At 35.6% G+C, this 13,869-nt stretch overlaps 1 long non-coding RNA gene across 1 annotated transcript; it reads left to right on the forward strand.

The window, feature by feature from the left end:
* Positions 1-11,501: 11,501 nt before the first annotated feature.
* LOC120577697 (uncharacterized) lies at positions 11,502-13,323 on the forward strand. Its single transcript, XR_005643663.1, has 3 exons — positions 11,502-11,683; positions 11,756-11,850; positions 12,842-13,323. It is a non-coding gene; the product is annotated as an uncharacterized lncRNA (long non-coding RNA).
* Positions 13,324-13,869: the final 546 nt, after the last annotated feature.

Below are 13,869 nucleotides of genomic sequence, written 5' to 3' on the forward strand. Positions count from 1 at the left end.
AATATGAAAAAAATATATAATATAAAGGAGAAATTAAAGATGAATAATTGTTTTTAGTATTAAATACTATTATTAAACAATGTATTTAATAATTAGTATCAATATAAATGAAACAAATATTTATTATTATTACCATTTTTTCTAGAACCATTTTATATACGTATATAACAAAACACTAAAAAATAAAAAATTGCTTTTTTGACATAGAAAACTTCGTATTGACACAAGTAAAATACTAACATGCTCCCGCGGCAGTTAACAATTGCTCAATGATACGCCGACAGTTAACAACCGCTGGCACCAGCGGCAGCCGCTGATATGTGTATCTTAAGAACGCAGAAACTGCAGTTTCTGGTTTACAGAAACACTTACAAAAACATCCAAATTTAATCCAAAATCACCCAAACCTTCATTTGCACGAAAATCATCCAATTTGATTCAACTAAATCACAAGTAAGTACCTTTCCTCCTATTTACATGCAATGTAGGTTGTTTAGGGTGTTATATTCATAATTTTAGCAAAATGTTTATGGTTTAGGTTAAGTTTAAAAATTGTAAATTATGATAGAATTAGATGTTGTAATTGATTTTTTATGTTGGCATTGTTGTTTAGAGTAGGTTTAGGTACAATGTAGTTGAATTTGATGTTGAATTAACACTAATTGTGCTAGTATTTTGAAATGCACATAAGGTGTTTGATGAAATGCCTAAGTGAGGAAATCTTGCTTTTTGGTGATTTTTTTTCTTCAAATATGTTCAATTTTATAATGTATGTATGTTATAATGATTATAAGTTTGCATTTTTTTTTGGCAAGTTTGATTAGTTTGGACATAATGATATAATAACCATATATTTGTGTAATGCATATATGTTATGATGTTTATAAGTTTGTTTTTTTGGCATTTTTTGGCAAGTTTGATGAATGACATAATGTGGTATGTTACATAAAGTTTGATGAATGTGTTATATTAAATTTTATGAATGCCTAAGTTTAATTTATCATATATGCTTAAGTTTAATTTGTGATAATGTAAGGGTTAGAACATTGCTCCATAATTTTGGCATAATCATAACCATAATGTAGAATAACCATAATGTGATAATGTAGTTAGATTACATTTGTTGAATGCATAAGTTAGATTAGGATAATGTAGTTAGATTAGGTTTGATGAATGCATAAGTTAGATTGGGTTAGAACCATTGTTCCACGTATTTATGTTTTTTTAAATTTGTTTTGTACAGATATGGCTAGGGATACGGAAGAGTAGCAACGAGTTATTAGAGAGGATATGATGCGGAAAGGTAAAGCGGCGAGTACCGCTAGCGCTCGGAGAGAAAAGGGGGATCAAAACCCGTATGTCCCTAAGACTCGGAAGCGCAGGGACCCGAGGATAGATGGAGAGGGCTCACAGGCACAGGTGGATTACTCCTCCCAGGTAGTTGATCCGACACCAGCGCATGATTATGCTGGTATCAGATGAGGGTTTTGTTGGATATGATCGGATGGAGGAGGATATAATGTTTTATCAGCCGAAGGATGAGGCAGAGGATGAGGAGGTGCTAGAGGATGTTGTGGCAGATTATATGGAGGCAGACCCTGAGCCTCAGACTCAGCGACGACGACGTCGTCTTCCATAGTTACTGTAACAGCCCGATTTTTAGCTAGATTTATTTTAATTACTTTTATTATGTGTTTTATGTGCTTGTGTGTGATTATTCATCATTGGGTGCATTTCCATGGGTTTCCGTGTTAGAAGGGTATTTTAGTCATTTTAGATTTAGGGGTATTTTGGTCATTTTGTGAGAACGGGTAAAATTATAATTTTTGGTGGGAATTACTTTTAGTGATTAGTGAGAATAGTTATTTTACTAAGTTACTAGAGTAAAACCAAGATTTTAGTGACATTTTACCGTTACTTGACCGTTATTAGTGTACACGGGTTGGGTTGGGTAGGTTTTAGCCTAAACCGTTACCCAACCCGTTGATCACACTATGGGTTGGGTTCAACATGGAACCCGCATTTAGATAGTCGGAACCGAACCGAACCGAACTAATTTTTTTGGGTTGGTTCGGGTTGGGTTCACGGGTACCCGTTTAATACTTTCCCTGCAAATTTTCTTAAAATAGACTACATACATGTATATATAGCCCCTTAATGCATTCTGTCATTCATGCTATGCTATGTAATAGTAGTAGCAGAATTCATTCATTCATTCATACTCATAGTATGAAGAAGCAAAAACAACTTAATAATAATAGTACCAAAATTGGGAAAACATATCTCTTCCACAAAAGCAAAAACAACTTAATAATAGTACCAAAATTGAGAAAACATATCTCTTCCACAAAAGCAAAAACAACTTAATAATAGTACCAAAATTGAGAAAACATATCTCTTCCACAAAAGCAAAAACTGTAGTAGCAAAATTCAAAAGTAAAAACAGTAGCAGCATTGCAGCAACATAAAATGCAGTAGCAGCAAACATCATCAGCAACAACAAATCCAGTAGCAACAACACATCATAGCTGCAAAATACGAACAACAATAAATCCCCCAAACACTACTAAACATAATAATAATTAAACAAATTAGCTAAGAACAATAACAAAAACAAATAATAAGAGATTAATACAACATTAACGGTTACCTTAATTTCTGGTATTAGTGATCGTGTTAAGCTCAGCTGCAGTAACGCCGACATCAATAGTAACTAATCCAGCCAACTCTAAAAATTTAAACACAAACAATTACTAACAAATATATTTAAAACTATAATCAAATATATTTGAAATTAAAAACAAAATTATCCATACCTGACTCGATCTTTTCCACTTCAACCAACTCGGCATCTAAATCAATGACCTTGGGAGATTTGATCCAATTTTGGGTGCAAATCAAAGCTTCAACAGTAGAGGGATTTAATGAACTACGAAACGAGTCAAGGACTCGACCTCCAGTACTAAAATCTGACTCAGAAGATACGGTGGATACAGGAATAGACAATATATCTCGTGCTATGTGGGAAAGAACATGATATTTATTTGAGTTTACTTTCCAAAACGTGAGAATGTTAAATGTAGAAACATCATCTTCAGGACCATCCTCTAGATACCTTTCCAACTCATTTTTTTGTACCTCCCGTTGTTTTTTCTTCACTCTCATTCTGAACATTGTGTCTCAGTCTTCATCTTCTTCATTTCCAATTGTAGATTGAGATACCATGTTTGAAGATGAGGCATTAGAACCACCACTTTCAGGAGAAACAGGATACAAAGCCTCATAATACTCAAACAATCTATCAACAAGATTTGTTAACTTCTTCACCATAACTTTGGACTTATCTTCACCATACATTTTGTGAGTGCAAAATTCAATATACTCAAGCTTATAACGAGGATCAAGATAAATAGCAACAAACAGAAGATAATTTATTGCACCACTTTCCCAATACTTGTCAAACTTCAGTTGCATGTTTGCGGTCATGGTTTTCAAAATTGGATCAGTAACATTGTGCCTCCATTTATTCAATGTTTTCTGAATTTCCATCAATTGCTTGAAAAAAGAGTTAGCAGTAACATGCAATGACCCAGAAAAAGAAAGAGTTGCATCATAAAAAGTCTTCAAGAACTTCACAAAAACACGGGAACGTTCCCAATCATCATGATCAGGACATCCCCCTGACTCACCAGCAAGACTAGTAACAAAGGCAGCATCAGCATGTTATAAACGATAAAACACATGTTCATATTTTTCAGCAATGTTCAACATAAGATAGGTAGAATTCCACCTAGTTACTACATCAAGTGTTCCCATTGCTTTAGAACATACACCCACATAATCTGCACACTTCTTGAAAGTGGCCAACCTACTTGGAGAACTCTTGACAAACTTACACGCAGCCCTGATTCTCTGGACAGATGCATCAATATCTTTTAATCCATCCAGTTCAATATGTGAGCACAACATCTCATATGCAAGTACTCTCCATTAAACAAGGTACGACCATTCCAAACCCTCATGCCTCTATTTAAATAATTAATGGCTAGGTTGTTGGCACTTGCATTGTCAACAGTAACACAACAAATAGACCTAATACCCCAGTCCTTCATGCAATTTTCTAAGGCTATTCCTATGGTTTCACCTTTATGGTCAGCAATTAAATTGAAACTCAATATTTTTTTCTTCAAAACCCACTCATCATCAATATAATGAGCTGTCACACACATATAATTCATGTTTTGAATTGATGTCCAAGTATCAGTTGTAAGAGACACCATTTGATTATTTGCTGACAACAAAGATTTCAAGGTTTCTTTCTCATCAAAGTACAACCTCAAACAATCTCTAGCAACGGAGACACGAGAAGGAATTTTAAATTTTGGTTGAGCCTCACCCATGAACATTTTAAATCCTTCGTTTTCAACATGTTTAAAAGGAAGCTCATCAATAATAATCATTTTCGCAAGTGCCAATCTAGTCTTCTCTTGACTAAAATCAACAAGTTTAAAACTAACACTGTTAGGGTCATCCTCACTCCCTATTCCAATGGCTAAAGTCTTTTGTTTTTTATCAAATACCCTATATGGGTTTTTTAGGCAAACCTTTAAATGTTTTCCCAAGTTAGTTGTGCCATGACTAGAACTATTTGCGGCATATTCTTTGCCACAATACTTACACACAACCAAATTTTTATTCCTATTAAAATGTTTCCAAACTTTAGAACGACTTTGAGGGGTTTTTTTTTGGTTTGCTTACCGTTGTAGCAGCTCCTACCTTAGTTACAGCCCCTGCCTCTGTTACTTCCCCATCTTGTCCTTGTTGTGAGTGAGCTTATTTCACTCCTTCCACTTCCATTTCTACAACAATTTTGAACAAGCATGATTAAAACAACATCAAAAGAAAATGGACAGTGTATCATCTTTGAATAATATTTACATAAACATAACTTTTTCAAAATACATAGAGAGGATTAAGTAAAACCATTAATTATTTTATTATACTTTAATGGTTAAATTATACATAATTTAACTAAATAATATATTCTGATTTCATGAGTTTCAAATTATATGACTGTGCTTTAAATCAAACCAAAAAAATGTATGTCTAGAAAATCATATTTAGCTTATAAATGCTTAATGGTTAATTACCATGTGCACAAGCACAAGTGAATTTTCTTTCTATCCTTTTCACCTCTGTTCACTCCAGTAATATACCGGATCCATATATTACTAATCCATCTAGTATATTATTTAGTTAAATTATACATAGAGAAGAATTTGAAATCGACATATTATTTAGCTTTCCAAATTTGAAACTCACCAAATCGACATAGAGTCTTATGGTTTTAAAAAATCACCAATTCCAAATCAACCTTTCCAAATCATAAAAAAGATGAATTGAAATAATAAAAGGATCCATATATCATATAAAAGATGAATTGAAACAATAAATAGGAGTTGACAGATGAATGAAGAAGGATCAATATATCATAATTCATAACCATGAGAGAACTAAGAAGTAAAAATAGCATACACACGATACCTGGTGTCCTGGTCCGCGGCAGAAGAGAGAACTGAGAAGGGAACTTGAAGTTTTGAAGTTGAATGGAGAAGAAGAGAGAACTCTGGAGGCTGCAGCCGCAGCGGCTAGGGTTTCTAAGTTTGGGAGAAAATGAAACGTACGAGGGAACTGAGAAGAGAAGACTGAAGAAAAAACAGGGTTTGGTTTTATGTGTTAATGTTTGGGCTCAGTCAACATTGGGTTTGGGTTGGGCTCAACAATACGGGTACACGGGTTGGGTGTACGGGTATACGGGTTGGTAAACCAAAACCCAATAACCGAACCAAAGCTAATGGGTTCATGCGGGTTGGGTCGGGTTAGACCCGAACCAGACCGGGTTCGGGTAAATTTTGGGTTGGGTTGGTTTCGGTCGCTGGGTCTGCAGGTCGACCCGTGTACACCCCTAGTTATTAGTTAATTACCGGTTAGAGTGTAGAAACATTTGAGATGTGAATAGAAATGGGTTAAGTCCATTAAGTGGAAGATTGGGCCCAATAAGGAGACTTAGTTAAAACCTACTCTTATAAGAAATTTCCACACACTTTCATTCATAAGATATTTTTGAGAGAATAGAGAGAGAAAGTGGGAGCAAGAGGAGAAAAGGGTAGAGAGAAGAGGACTTGAAGAATCAAGGGTTGGGAGAAGAGGTAGGAGCAAAATTGAAGCCTAAGCTAGGGAGATTAACCTACTAAGGTAAGGGGGTTAAAATTCATCATAATCACTTTTGTAATTTTCAATTAATGTATGAATAAGTGCTTAATTGGATAATTGATTATTTGTTCATGGATGATGAAATTCGTGCTCTAATTATGATGACATGTTTGAATGTATGAAGTTATGAATAATTGAATTGTTGTTAGTTGAATTACATGTTCAAAGTATGAAAAATGGATATGTGTTGATAATATGCTCAATTGGTGAATTATACTTTGTTGTTGATGAATTGTGATAAGTTGCATGATCAATTGATGTTGTTGTTGTTAAGTCATGTTGTTGATGTTAATTCATGGCTTGGGTATGCATGATTCATAATTTGTTGTTGTGAAATAAGTTGTTGTTGTTGGTTTGGTGAAAATGGGTACTTATGAGTTTTGCTCAAATTGTTGGATTGGGATATTGTGTTGTTGAATTATGGTTGAATTCATGTCTAAATGAAGTGTTGTTGAAGTAGATATGTTGTTGTTGTTGAATGATATCATGGGCATTCCATTTTATGAAATAAGTTGTTTGTATTGGTGAAGTTGTTCTAGATGTTCATGTGAAGGACCCAAAGTGAAATTTGATATACAAAGTTGTTGATTGAGTTGTCTATGTGGTTGGATGAGTTAAACTTGATGGAATTTCTATTTTTAGGTTGTAGTTGTGATAGTCGAGTCGTTTTGGGAGAAAACGGGAGTTTCGGGTGAAAATTCAATTGTTAACCGTTTTGGAAAAATGAGTGTTGTGTAAGGCTTTGGAAAATGAATTTGGGAATGTTGAAACTTGAATTTTTCTGTACATTAAGATAGGGTTAAGTGTCAGGAGCATGTAGGCGAAAACGGCATCGAAAACGGGTTAACGGTTTGGTTTTTACGCGCGAAAACTTGAAATCTGATGTTGTCTGTTAGGCAGAAATCGGACTACAATTTTATTCATCGGGCTATGATTTTGACTAGGTTTTGGGGTGTTTCAGCTCGAAAAAAATCGTACTACGATGCGGAAAAATTGGGCTACGATTTTGCCTGACCAGAAACTTTTAAAATGCATTTTTCTTCAACCAAATTGTTTCCAAACTTATTTCTAAGTGTAGGGAGTTTATCCTAATCATCTAGGGGTGTTTTTATGAAAGAATTAACCTTGTGTAAAAGGGGTCTAGTGAATCTTTGTGTCGTTTTGTCTTGAGATTTATCCATGTTGGCCGGTGGCCACTTGATATGGTTTTTGGTCGGAAATGTTTCTTGAGCCAACTGTCTTATGAATTGTTGTGACCATTCTTGTATGACTAAGTGAAGTTGTATGAATGAATGATTGTATTTTGGATATGATATTTATCATGAGATGTGTATGCTATCTTACTTAGGATGTAAGAAATGCTTGAATTGGTGAAACTATATGTGATAGTTGATGTTGAATAACATTGTTGATTATTGATGATCATGTTGATGTGGTGATGAATGTTATGATTTAATTGTGTATAGACATGTTTTCTTTATAATGCAAATGTTGTGGAGATGAACAATATAATTAGGTGTTGTCCTATATATTGTGGTGAAAATGTGATTGTTGTCGCATTATCGAGTCTTGTTACATGTCCATGCATCATAGTCGTGTTGAGATTTTATATGATGTTTTATTCATTATTGGGCTCCGGCCTTGCAGAGATCTTTTGAGATCTAGTTACGATGTTTTATTCGTTATTGGGCTTCGGCCTTGCAGAGATTTTTTGAGATCTAGTTGTGGACTTCGGTCTTGCAGAGACCCTTAGTGGTCTGGATTCAGGTGACGACATTGAGGTGATTCGGTACCACATGCATATATGTGTCGATAGGTGCATATCATGACATGAGTCTTATTGATATATGTGCTCGGTGATTATGTGTGAATAATTGGAAATTGATATTTGTTCATGACACATGTGATTGGTGATTATTGATGTGAGATATTTGGGTTTTGATGTAAGTATATATGTATATATGAGAATATCATTTTGATCAAATGCATGATGTTTATATTGAACTATCCATGTTAAGTGTTATTTTGATTATGATGATGTAATACTTACCCCTAGTGGTTTTAACCGCCTACCTGTCTGTATGGATGGGTAGACGTTGTGCAGGAGTAGTGCTTGGTGAGTTTTGTGCTTGGTGGATATCGGCAGATTTCTCCGATATCGGTGTTTAGTGTTTAGTCGGCTCTGATCTAGGCTTCTTTGTGTCAGTCTAGATTAGCTTTTGTTGGACTTTTGTTATGTTTGGAGATTACCCGTATGTTGGGATTTTTGAGATGCCTCTATGTTGATGTGATTATTGATTCATGACATGTATATGTTGAGTACCATGGTTTATATTCCACTGCGACTGTTGAAGTTTATATACATGTTTATGGTTTTGAATTTTTGTATGATGGCGTAGCCTCTATTTCTTGAATAAATGTATTATTCGTATGTTTAATTGCTTTAATAGAAATAGGAGTGTTACAGTTACCGCCATATCCTGTTGGAGAGCCTCCTTATCCTGGAGGACTTGAGACCACGTCACTATTGTCCGACTACGCGAGGCACATGGTGAACCCTATTTGGGTGAACCATCATAATGTAAGTGTTTATATTATTTAAAATTCTTTAAATGCTTTAAAGTGATTATTTAAAATAATGTAGCATAAATGTTTTAATTATTTAAAAGAATGTAGCGTTAGTGTTTTAATTATATAATATTATGTAGCGTAAGTGTTTTAATTATTTAATATTATGTAGCGTAAGTGTTTTAATTATTTAATATTATGTAGCGTAAATGTTTTAATTATTTAAAAGAATGTAACGTTAGTGTTTTAATTATTTAATATTATGTAACGTAAATGTTTTAATTATTTAAAAGAATGTAGCGTTAGTTTTTTAATTATATAAATTACTGACAATGTAATAATTAATTTGAATTTCAGATGTGGCATGATCAGACGGGTTACAAGTGTATAAATGCGGGGAAAAAGATGAGAGAGCTTGGTAAGCCGGAGGCGGGTTTGAGGTGGTTTTGGGAGCCTGTGGAGGGGTCTGGCCTGCATGATTTAATATACATGGGGTATTCTACCGTGACCCATGCCATGATATGTGCTATGTGCGAGAGGTGGCACACAGAGACCAGTAGTTTTCATCTACCTGTTGGGGAGATGACGATTACTTTGGACGATGTGCATAATCTCATACACATTCCTATTCACGGGCGCATGCTGGACCACGATGAGGCATGGGTTAGGAGCGTGCGATTGATTTGATGACCAGGTTGTTGTGCATGTTAGATGCTAATGCCCGGGCTGAGATTGGGACTGAGTCTGCTGGTCATATCAGTTATCCCACACTGAAGCGGGTTTATGAACACCACCTGACAGAGGCTAAACGACTCGAGGAGCCAAAAACGAGGGAGGAGCTGCAGGAGAGAGGCATGAGGAGGGTGTGGTATGTCAGGAGTTTCCTTCTATATCTCGTTGGTGGTGCGTTGTTCACTAACAAAACGAACAGACACATCGACTTGATATATCTTGATTGTATGGCTGACTTGCAGGCGATTGGGAAGTGGTCTTGGGGAGGGATGGCCTTAGCTTACCTGTACGACTATTTGGATGACTCTGTTATTTTGAATAACAGAACGATGGCTGGGAGTACGACTCTTTTTATGGTAATAATTTAATATTTATCTTCATTTCATTATGAATTTCTTTTATAAATTTTATTATCATGTTAGATTATTTTTTCCTAAGTTAGACTGCATTTATTTGGGTTTTAATTTAAATTTTTCTGTGAAGCTTTTATAATGTATTTTATTTATTTGTTGCAGGGATGGATTTTGGAGTATTTGCCAGGTCCGTACCCAAGGAAGAAAAACAAGAGCTGGACGCCGGAGAGACCATGTGTTGGGAGATGGCTTACTAGCAGAGGCCATACTGATGTGCACCATTACCACTTACTGCTTGATCGGTTGGGAAAATGGGTGTGAGAGACCATGGCATCATGCGCCTGGCTACATGGCTTGGTATGCCAAAGTCTCTCACCCTCGTATTCTCCCACCTGATGAAGGATCTCCTCCCAGGCCGGCGAACGTGGAGCAGATCATACAGGAGGAGCATGCCAGGGAGATGCCTGACACACTGACGATCATATGGGATGTGGTGCATATTGCTGATGATATTGTGGCCAGGCATGCCGAGATGACTAAAGAGGAGATCGTCCAGGAGGTGATGCGGATAGCTAGTACTAGTCGCCCTGCCCTTACTTATCATATTGCGAGGCGGCGCAGGGGGCAGAGGCAGGGTAGGAAACATGGCTGATTATTATTAGGCTTTTTTTTTATGTATTTTTTTTACTATGATGATGTTGATGATGTATTATTATGACATTTTCGTATTTCTATGACATTTACGTACGTACGTTTTATATTATTTCTTGCGTTTTAATTTTACCATTTTCCTATTAAATATTGGATGAATATGCTTAGGTATCAATTGGTTATTAGATGAACATTTTAGATGAATTTTTAATTGGTTATTGGATGAAAATCTTAGATGAATTTGTTTAGATACCAAAGGATTTGGTTAGGAAAGACACTGGAAAATGAGGTTCTGGAAAATGATCCAGACACGTAGCGGTAGTTAACAACCACTGGAAGTCAGCGGAAGTTAACTGCCGGCGTATGGCCTAACGGTTGTTAACTGCCGCTGGGGGCATTTAGGTATTTTACTTGTGTCAATGTGAACTTATCAATGTCAGAAAAGTAATTGTCTAAAAAATATGGTAATAAAGAGATGGCCCAATTGATTAGCTTAGGTCATTGGGCCTAAACCAATCCAATCTCTACTATAAAAGAATGAAATAATAATCAACCCTAATTTCTTTCTCTCACATCAGCCGCCAGCCACACTTTCAGATCTTCTTTCATGTTTTCACAATTTGTTCTTCTTATTTTTTACGATTTGCTTGCTTTTCTTTGACCGAAATAGTGTGTTAACCATAAACATCTTCTTATTCGTAGATCTTATTCACATATCCCAATTTCTTCTCCTTCTTCTTAACTTCGACTGTGAAAAAGGATGTAGCGCCGATTTAACCCATGTTTGACTAGCTCCGCACCTGCGCCGACGCGGCCAGATGCGTCGGGGCTAATTTTTCCACTCCACAACACTATAGTGGCCACCGCGGCCGCTTTTGACAACTATGGGTCATTCTACACGCAACACACCTCCTCCGAGCGAGGGGGGGGGGGGGGGGGTGCTCGGAGCAAGAAGAGATCAGTTCAAACTAAACAATAACGTCTCCTACAAATCTCGCTCGACGGATACGATTCCTATGAATCCGTAACCTCAGAGCCTTACGTGTGTCTTACAACGGCTCCTGCACATCCACACTATATAAATAGGACTTTGAGCAGTCCCTAAGGTTAGATTTTCTATACTTTCCTAACCTCTTTTTCTAACTAAAATACTAACTTGAGCGTCGTATTGCCTGCAGGTACACCCAACCCCCTCGTTCCAGTTGAAGCAATCACTTGGAAACCACCTTCAAACACTACATCAATAGTCACATTCGGATTCGATACGATCAAGGTACATTCAATTTTCAAAGAAAAATCTACGGTCTTCCACTATTATTGAATTTTTGCATGATGTGCTACAAGCCATTAATGAATGTTGTCGCTCTTTAACCAAAAAGATAACAAGTCCATAAACTAGTTTTAGCAAGATCACCTCTAATTTGATCCAAAGTCGAGATCACGAACTTGACGCCTCAACCCTTCAAATCATCAATCCTATGAGATCTTTTTGCAATCTTCATTGAGATTCCTTCTTCTTCATATATTCCTTAAATTTCCTTTGGGTTTGATGAACTAGAAAAACCCCTTAGCTTGTAGAGGGGAAAAGAAAGCCTTATTAATTGTGTCTCATTAAACTTTGAGCACCTCAAATTCCTTAAAAGTTTCAAACCATTACACAATCTACAATTGTCTCTCTAATTCTAGATCCAAATTCTCACTAAACTATGTAGAATGTATATTCTTATGGATTTTGAGAGAATGAGAGTGGAGAGAATAGTAATGAATTAATTCGGTAGATGGGTAAAATGGTTTTACTATGGAAAAACGATGTAATCATGAATATTATTAATTATAATGAAATGTTAATTGATTGTTATGTTTCATAACAACTAGACAAATTGTTCAAAATTTTGGAATCTTACATTATTTCTTTCTATATAATACAAAAAGGTAGTAATTCAATCCCTAGGGTAAGTCCGAACTGTGGTTGAATAATAGATTCAGGTGAAATTGATCACATGATTGGTGAGTCTACTTTATTTTCTTCATATATTTCCTCCTGTGCAAATAAGAAAAAAAATAAAAGGAGCAAATGATTCTTTTGAGCCATTGCATGTAAAGATTATGTTGTGTTGTCTCTGATATTGACTCTTAAATATGGCATACTTTTTCCAAACCTTTCTTGCATCTAGTGTCTGTCAGTAAATTAGCTGAGGATAAATATTGTCAAACTAGCTTTTTTTCGTTCTCATTGTATCTTTTATGATTTGAACTCGAGAAAGATGATTGGCAGTGCTAAGGAGGTTCGGGGACTCTACTACTTTGACATTGGACCTTCCAAACCAACAAGTTCTTGCTTTGAATCTGATGATGAAATTTGGCAAGTGCACCAAACTATTTTCAAGTAATATAGTGATAAGTAAGATCGTCTCCACATGTATTGTTATTTCAACTAGACAACTACAGATAAGTGTCTAGGGTAAGGAAGGAGTAGTATATATGTTATCTTCCCTAGCGTCGCCAACGAACTCGAGACGTTCGTAGGAAACGGATTCGGGGTAAGAAGTATGAGTTAATGCATCTTCTAAAGCTTCTTGTTGAGGAATGTGTAGCCAATTATCTTTTCCACTGCTGCAATTGAACCTTCCATCTCCATCTTCATCTTCTGTGTGTGTAAGTGTTTGAGTAACGTTTTTTGTTTTTGTTATTGAATGACTTAAGTTTGCTTCTGTCTCACGAATTTCAATATCAATCAATTTATGCAAGTGAAAATAGAAAATTCGATTGCACAAACACTATCCGGTATTTTTTTTTTAGTTTAATGGTGATAAGTTGACAGTTCAAAACAATTTTGCACACACAATCGATCAAAACATGCAAAATTGTCATATCAATTAAAAAATAAGCAATAATTTAATTGATGTGATAATTCTAAATGTTTTGATCATTGTGTGTGCAAAAATTGTTTTGAATTGTCAACCAACCATCATTAAATTCTTTTTATTTTCTAGTACGGAGTAATTGTTCGGTACTTTTTATCCAAGAGATACACACTTTTGTTTTTATTGATGATGAAATTTAGTAAGTGCACTAAACTATTTTCAAGTAATATAGTGATAAGTAAAATCGTCTCCACATGCATTGTTGTTTCAACTAGACAACTACTGATAAGCGTCTATGGTAAGGAAGGAGTAGTCTTTATGTTATCTTCCCTAAACCGTAAACCATATGCTATATATCTAGGTCACAAAATAAATTTGGGGAAGTATGAGATGATGTTCAACAAGGGTTAAATGATAGTTTTTAAGAG

The sequence above is a fragment of the Medicago truncatula genome, chromosome 8 (genome assembly GCF_003473485.1).
Source record: "Medicago truncatula cultivar Jemalong A17 chromosome 8, MtrunA17r5.0-ANR, whole genome shotgun sequence".
NCBI classification, from domain to species: domain Eukaryota; kingdom Viridiplantae; phylum Streptophyta; class Magnoliopsida; order Fabales; family Fabaceae; genus Medicago; species Medicago truncatula.